Source organism: Ceratotherium simum, chromosome 4 (assembly GCF_057802395.1).
Source record: "Ceratotherium simum simum isolate JZ-2026a chromosome 4, ASM5780239v1, whole genome shotgun sequence".
Taxonomy (NCBI): domain Eukaryota; kingdom Metazoa; phylum Chordata; class Mammalia; order Perissodactyla; family Rhinocerotidae; genus Ceratotherium; species Ceratotherium simum.
Genome location: NC_141903.1, coordinates 90273878 through 90281889, shown reverse-complemented (window position 1 = coordinate 90281889; position 8012 = coordinate 90273878).

Below are 8012 nucleotides of genomic sequence, written 5' to 3'. Positions count from 1 at the left end.
AGAGGCAGGAAGCACAAGGAGCAAAGGCACTTATGAGCCAGGAGTTCCATCTTCTGCGGCCACCCCACTGCTTCCGTCTGGCCAGGGATTCATCCAATGGGCCACCCAATTCCTGCTGCCGCTCCAGCCTCCACAGTGGTGGGTTTCAACTCTGATTGCTCATTAGGATCCCAGGGGAGCTTTTATAACTCCCTAGGTCTCTCCCAAGTAGAAGCATCTTAGGGGGTTCTGATGTGCATTTGGTGTTGAGAACCAGTGATCAAGATTCTTGCTACTCAAAGGGTGATCCACAGACTGGCAGCATTGGCACCACGTGGAAGCTTGTTAGAATAGCAGCATCTCAGGCCCTACCCCACATCTACCGAATCAGAATTTGCATTTTAGCAAGATCCGCGGGCAATTTCCGTGCACATTCAAGTTTGAGCAGCACTGATGCAATGATCCTCCCATACCCTCCATTATGGTTGTCCTCATGAAGCAGACAGCTCCCTGGGAAGCGCCGTGTGAACTGGGCATCCGGGTGACCACGTGAAGGCAGCAGAGAAGTCCAAAGCAGCCAGCAGACATGGGGGGCCTGCTGTGATTCCCCAAGGATGATATGTGTGAAATGGAGAGAAGTAGATCATCCAACAGGGGGAGGGGCTTGTGGCCTTTAGTCTGAAACACTGACACTGGGTTCATTAGCTTCAGGGTCCACCAGACTCAAAAATGCTCTAACTGGATAAGTTATCATTGAAGAGTTGGGGTTAGCTTGGAAGCTGGGGTTGGAGAAGGCGAAAGAGACTTGAGTGGAAAAGCAGACAAAGCAGCAGCCAAGAGGAAAGACCACGGGGGTAAGGAAGAGAGGGGGTAAGAGCAGAGGTGCTCAGCTCAGGGGGAGCAGGAGACCACAGTGAGGCTGGCGGATTCAAACAGGAATGCCCGAGAGAGGAAATGCAACAGATGGTCCCAAATACCGACTCCCCCCGCGCCACAGGGATGTGTCCCTCGACCCGGGCTTACTGTTTACTTCCACAGCTCTGGTTGCCTCTTTCCCTACAAGATCTCGGCCCTTTGCGGAACAGAGTAATAACAGGCGCGCCCCAGGACTGGAGCGTAAAGCACGGCTGGAGAGCAGGGCTAAGAGCTTGGCCCTTGGAGCAACATGGCCTGAATTCCAACCTCAGCTCTGCCTCTTACTCGCTAGTGGCCTGGGCAAGTCAGCTGACCTCCATGGGGTCCTTCTTTGTCTACAAAACAAGGAGGATCCTGGAAACCACATCCGAAGAGTCAATGCAGACAGGATGTGGAGCAAAGAGCACCATGCCTGGCACAGTGGGACATGTGCACACACGCAAATGTGGTATGTTATTTAATATAATACTCGTGCACATTAAATAATACACACAAGGAGCTGGGACCCGATTCTTCTGTTTCTCTGAGGATTCTCTACCACTCCGTGCTACCTGTCTAGGTTCCTTCAAGAGTGCTAAATGAGAGTGAGAACACTTAAGAAGTTGCTTTAACCAAATCCATGTGCAGACCTTGTTTGGATCCTGATTTAAACAAACAGGGGTACAAAGACATTTGATACAATTGAGAAATTTTGAAAACGGACTTAGTGTTACATATTAAGGAATTATTGGTAATTTTGTTAGGTGTGATAACAGCATGGTAGTTATGGCAAAAAAAAAAAAAAAAAGAGTCCTTAGCACTTAGATTAGATTCATATTGAAGTATTAGGTCAGGCCATCTAATACTGACAATAGTTGACCCATAAAAACAGCAATTCCATATAGCTCAAATACAGACGCAACAGGCATTTGTCTGGCTCTGTGCTGCTCACCAGGACCCGAGCACAGAGCGCAGCGGCGTGCAGGGGCTCAGTGAAATAACGATGTCTGGGATTTTCTTTTAAAATATCTCTGAGGAAAAGGGTGGAGGACTAGACACGAAACAAGATTGTCAAAATGTTAATAATTGTGAGGTTGGCTGATTCCTGGGCTTCAGTGGGATTCATTGTGCCATTCTCTCTACTTTTGTGTCTGTTTGAAACTTTCCATAATAAATTAAAGTTTTGTTTGATGGTTTGACTGTGTATTAGTTAGTCTTTATGACTATGACCGCAAGAACCCCAGTTCAACCTTGCTCAACCAAAAGGAGGGCTCTCACTGGGCTGTGTGGCTGACCAGAGGGCAGGGCAGAGCTGGTCTCAGGAAATACTGGATTCACTGCCTTGAGCACCCGGAGGATCGTCTCTGTCCTTCTCTCTTTCTTCTCTCTTCCTTTTGGCACTTTAACTTCATTGGCTGATACAAACTTGTCCAGGTGGTGGGGAAGAGAGCTGCCCATGGCCAGCGGGCCCATACCCTTGAGGTCTGTGATCAGAGAGGAAGAGGTTCTTATGCCATGGCAGGAATTTGAAAAGTCCCAGGAAGCCTGATTGGCCTAGTTTAGGTCACGTGCCCATTCCTTAGACCAATCACTGTGGCTGTGGCTCTGAAGGCCTGTAATCAGCCTGCCCTGGGTCGCCGGGCCACCTCTGTAGCCAGGAACGCTGTTTTCTGAAGACTCAAGGGAGGGAGAAGGGCTGAGCAGACAGAAACACCACCACTCTTATAAGGTTTCTGGTCATTTGCACTAACTATGAGGTTACAAGCAGTCTCTCATCAAGACTGTGTCTCTTTCCTTCCCAGTTGTTTGTGGGTTCCCCCCCACCGTTTTTATTTTAAAGTTTATAGAGCTGGTTGCAAGGCTTGTTGGAAAAAAAAATAATCAGCAGTTTCCATTTCTTCCTTGGAGGCAACTTGGAGGCAACTAGTTTCAACTCTCTGAACTGGTTCTTTTGGTTTTACTTCCACGTATGTACGTGACATCCTTATATTGCTAGCTTTGATTTTTCAGTTTTAGGCATTAGCTACTGATTCCTGCTGTGGGAGGTGATTTTGATGTTTTTCACACTCACCCACACTCCCCACCCCACGTATTCATCCTTTCTATTCCCCCAAGTTCCCAATAAATTATATCAGTATCACGTCAATTATATCAATATATAACATTCACATGTTAAATATTACATGAGTAACACCACACAATTATGACTATGTAAACAGTATCCAGCTGAGCCACAGCGGTACAACTGTTTTGTTCTCCTTTGAGTTCATAATTTTTCCCAACATTCAGTCCCTAATTCTCTGATGGTTTAATTTGCCTCTAAATAAATACATTTAGCTTTATGAGGTATTCTATGTGCTCATCATCCTGAAGAAATCTCCAAAGCTTTCTGACCTACTCCAATCTGGTCCGGTTGCCACCCCTGTTGGTACCCAGCTCTCATCCTGGGGTGTCACTTCACTGTCACCCGAGGGATCCCCTTCTCCTCTTTCCGTGTTGGAGTCCCTACTTCCTGCAGAAGCGGCCTTTCCAACAACGAGTGAAACTACCTGTAAAACTGGGTTAATAGTAACCCTGAATAAAAAATCATTGTAGCCATTAAGACAATTAACTCATGGGTGAAATTAGTGCAGTGAAGCTTACCTGTTCCATGTTGCTATTTAAAACAAAGTAATGTGAAGTAATTTCCCTTAGGCAGATACATTTTGCTGAGTTTTCCTGGTCTGATTTTTTTTTGCGTATCCACCTGTGGTTGAAGTAAAAACTTGGAAGCATTTATGAGACGACACATAACTCTGTCTATTTTGCATCGGCCTTCCTGTAATGGCTTGAAACAGTGAAGAGTTGGAATGATGTGGCTCTCTGTTTCAATCTTTAATTTTTTAGGACTGTCACACGGAAATGCTCATGAAAAACTCCATCTGGCTGGAGTCCGTCTCACCAGCAAACATCTTTCTTTAATAGGATTAACACATAGGTCTGAGCTTGAGATTCCACCGCTGTAATTTCAGGTTAACTGAACCCCAAAATTCATTTGTTTTTACTACATTTTATAAAATAGTTCCAAATAAGGCAGCAATGTGCTTGAAAATAATTTTAGGAGGACATATAGTTACAGAAATGTTATCAACTTTAGCCATTATCAGAAACTATAGATAGCCACCTCTTCAACAATGCAGAGAGAGCATATAAGGCAGAGCGTATCAAATATTTTCCGGACGTCTGACCACAGCATTTCAGGACCTGAAGGTATGCATGCATATTGCAGTATTTGGTGCTCTCTAAACGCTAACTTGGCCTAATGTTTACAACGCTGAAGAAAAAATTTCCAGGAAAGACATCCTAACAGTGGTTCTCAAGGTGTGGTCCAGAACAGCGTCAGCTTCACCTGGGAACTTGTTAGAGATGCACATTCTCCTTTCCCCCCACCCACCCCACTTAATGAGCAAGTGGGAGAAAGGGGGAGCAATCTGTTTTAATGAGCCCTCTAGGTGATTCTGATGCAGACCAAAGTTTGAAAACCACTGTCTTAGAAAAACACTGTATAAGTTAGGGATCATGTTCTGCTGTTATTGATAGAGACCTGAGAAAACAGTGGCTTAAAGTACACATCAGTTCTTTCTCCCATAAAAGAAGACTGGAGGTAAGTAGCTTGGGATGGTTCAAATGTCATATATTTACTCTAGCCTTACTAAATAACTTGCATCTTCAGGGTTTTAAAATGGCTGCTGAAATTCCGGCTATTACAAACACATTCCAGGTAGCAGGAAAAAGTAAGGGAGATGCAGGGAAGGCAAGTTAGGTAAGCCACCTTTAAGTGCATTCTCAGATGACCCACCCAACGACTTCTGCTTGTTCTCATTTGCCACCCCTATTTGAAAGGAAGGCTGGGAATTAACAGTTGGTCATATTGTTGCTCAGAATAAAACCACAGAAGACAGGGAGAATGGATACTAGAAGGATCTAGCAGCCTTTAGATCCTTCCTGGAATGAAGTCAGTCATCAAAGTTAAACCTTTGAGAATATTCTGGAAGAGCTCTTTGCTAACCACACATTAAAACACCTTCTTAGATCTGTTAAAGGAATGGCTACACCCTTGCTTTAAGCGAAGGTCTTTGCTTACTTTGAGAACCAGAATATCCACTTATCAGAATAAATACAGTTTATTTCACACAGGTTGAGGCTGTGGTTGATATACGCCAGCAAAGTGCCCTATACAATTCCTTGAGAGGGTGATTGTAACATGTATGAAGAGCAATCGGGTAAAAAAAAAAAAAAAAAAAAGGCAAAAACCCACTGTCTCCAGGACTATAATTCCTCTCTTGGAAATGCATCAGAAGGAAATGATTCAAGGAAAGGAGAAGCTTTATGTATAAAGCAGTTCACAGCACTGTTACAACAGAAAAAAAGAAAAGGTTAAGTAGCTTAGACTCCAAATGTCCTACGATAAAGGAAAGGCTGAGTGAATTATGGAATGACCATTGGATGCCATAAAGAGCAGGCAGCGACACGGGAAAGTGACTGCAAATATATTGGCGGTGGGAAGAGAAACAAAAACTGCATATGGATATGGATAAGATTCGAAGAGCATTCAGAGGACTATAATGGTTTTGTCAGGAGGTTAGAATTATGAATACAAATAGTTTAAATTTCCTTTATTGTTCTGCAAGAAACAACAGCAATAAAAAAAAAGTAAAATAAATTGACCCAGGTCACTGACCAGACTTTGACTCAGGTTCTTTTCTGGCTATTTGTCCTCTGCGTGATTCCATCCAAGGCGCTCCCCGGAAGGACGGTGCCGCTCTGTGTGAAGGCCACCGCTGAGGTCAGGGGAATAGGCCCCCGTGGCTTTATGCACCCAGGTGCGCTGACGCACTGATCACCTGTCTCTGAGGCAAAGCTCAAGCTGTTTGTTATGCAGCCACGACACCGGAATGCTGTGCCAGTAGTAGGAATAAATCTGCACTCATCTACTCTTTCTCACCAGGGTTTCCTAGTAATCAGTTTCATGAAACTCGACGTCAATTGTCCCACTTTAGATCTGTAGACACCAGAGGGAAGTGAAAAAACATGGAATCGCTTATCTAGGAATCAAGCTTATGGGTCTTTAATACGATGCTGTCTACCTACCTGTCCCACCACCACCGTTACCAAAAAACGTCCAACTTCTTCTGGGAGATTATGTGGATCTGCATGGTTGTGTGGCTTCGAGAGACTGAGAATTAACCATCGGTTAAGAGAGGATGTTCATTTTTATGATGTTGTAGATTCCCTGAATGGCCTTCCTCCTTGAGATGGCTTGTGATTTGAGTGTGCCATGCACACTCCTTGCCAGCTAGGGAGGCTGGTGACCACTATGGCTTTACAAAGGGCAAAAGAAGAACACCAGCCAGGGGGGTTTTCAGAGTGGGGATAGGGGTGTGGGATCAGCAATGCCAAACAGTCCTCAGCTTAGGAGAGTTGGAAAAGGAGGCGTTACCCAGGACAGAGGGAAGCTCATCAGGAAATCACCCACCAACCAGGCCTGAAGACACTGGGGGCGCCGGGGTCCCCGTGTCCACGGGGCTCACAACCATGGCAGGAGCGCTGATACAGAGACAGTCTTGGTTTTCCAGGAATGGAGGGACCTGAGATAAATAGGTCAACCTCCCCTATTGAGAACTAACTTCCATAAAGTAACCAAGCAAACAAGAACATTTATCCAGATAACCTTAGAGGAGAAGCCAATCTGAAGGAGAACAAAGACAGAAATCCCGAGAGATTCTTTCAAATCAAACAACTCAAGTTGTGTGCCTATATTCCACGTATAATACACGCACGGAATTCTTTTATTCCTAAGTGAAATTAACTGTGCTCTTCAAATATTGGGCAAGTGTCGTAAAAGGAGAGTTTTTGTGGGGAACTAGCACCACCAGAGAGGAAACGTCACAAATTCAGGGGTTTGGTTTCGGAACACATTTTAATTCACAATACTGGAGAATTAACATCTTGTAGCAGCACAATACAAAAATGCAACACCAATTACTTAAAGCTCATATCATGGGGAAATACGTTTTTCGAGAATGGTAAAAAAAACAACACACACACACAGAGTAGGAGATTTAGAGACCAGTTGATAAAAACGTTAAAAAAAAATTAAAATTCATTCCATCATTATCAACAGCAACAACAACAGGTGAACATACATAGGCTACCTTTACTTTACATTCCCAAAGAAGATTGTCATTTTTGGTTTCTATGAAATATGTCAAAAAATATATAAAGATGTATGTATACTATTCACATTCTGGAAGGCAAGAGAAATCTTCAAATTTAACTCTCTAAATTTAAATATTTTATTTATACATATATTTCATTTAAAATAACCAAAACATTAAAAATAGCAGCAACACTGGTCTTTATTATAATATTACAGCAGATTGTTCACATAATTAGATACAGGTAGCTCTCTCATTACTAATATTATCTAATACAATTTACAAACTCCAAGGTCCTGATCTCATCGCCAAATAACTTAGAGTCTTGATTCAATAAATACTATGCAAAGAATAATCATAAAACACAGACGCAGAACATTCTCCAGACCAGAGGGAATCACACCAAAAGGTTTCAGGGAAGAACCAGGTATGAAGGCATGCAGGGAACCCGCAGGATTCGGGAGGCGAAAGAGAGTGACCCGACAGGCTCCCTGCAATGTCTGGCACTGAATCCCGGGAAACGCGTCAATGGAGACAGGAAGGCGCGCCACCTCTTCACGGTGCTGTGTTTCACTTGAAGACTGCATTAAACTGATGAACAACTGGGAAGTGTCCCAACAAACAAGGGACAGAATCATCTCTCCCCAGGAGGCCAGGCCCTGGACCAGGAGGTTGATGATTATCTTTCAGCGTTTACATTCATTCTGATGACCAGAGGCATAAACACCAAGATTCTAACAGGACCTTGTGTCTTTAAGCCTCGATGGCTATATTTCTACCCTGACTCCCCATCTCAGCCCCTGGCCCATCCTGCTCATCCTATTGGCTTAAAAAGAACCCCAGATGTGGTGACAGGGGTTTCTTCATACCTGGATTCAGTTACAGAACTTGCCCCTCCAACTGTGGCTTCTTTTTATATTTTGAAGGTTTCTCAGAAAAGGT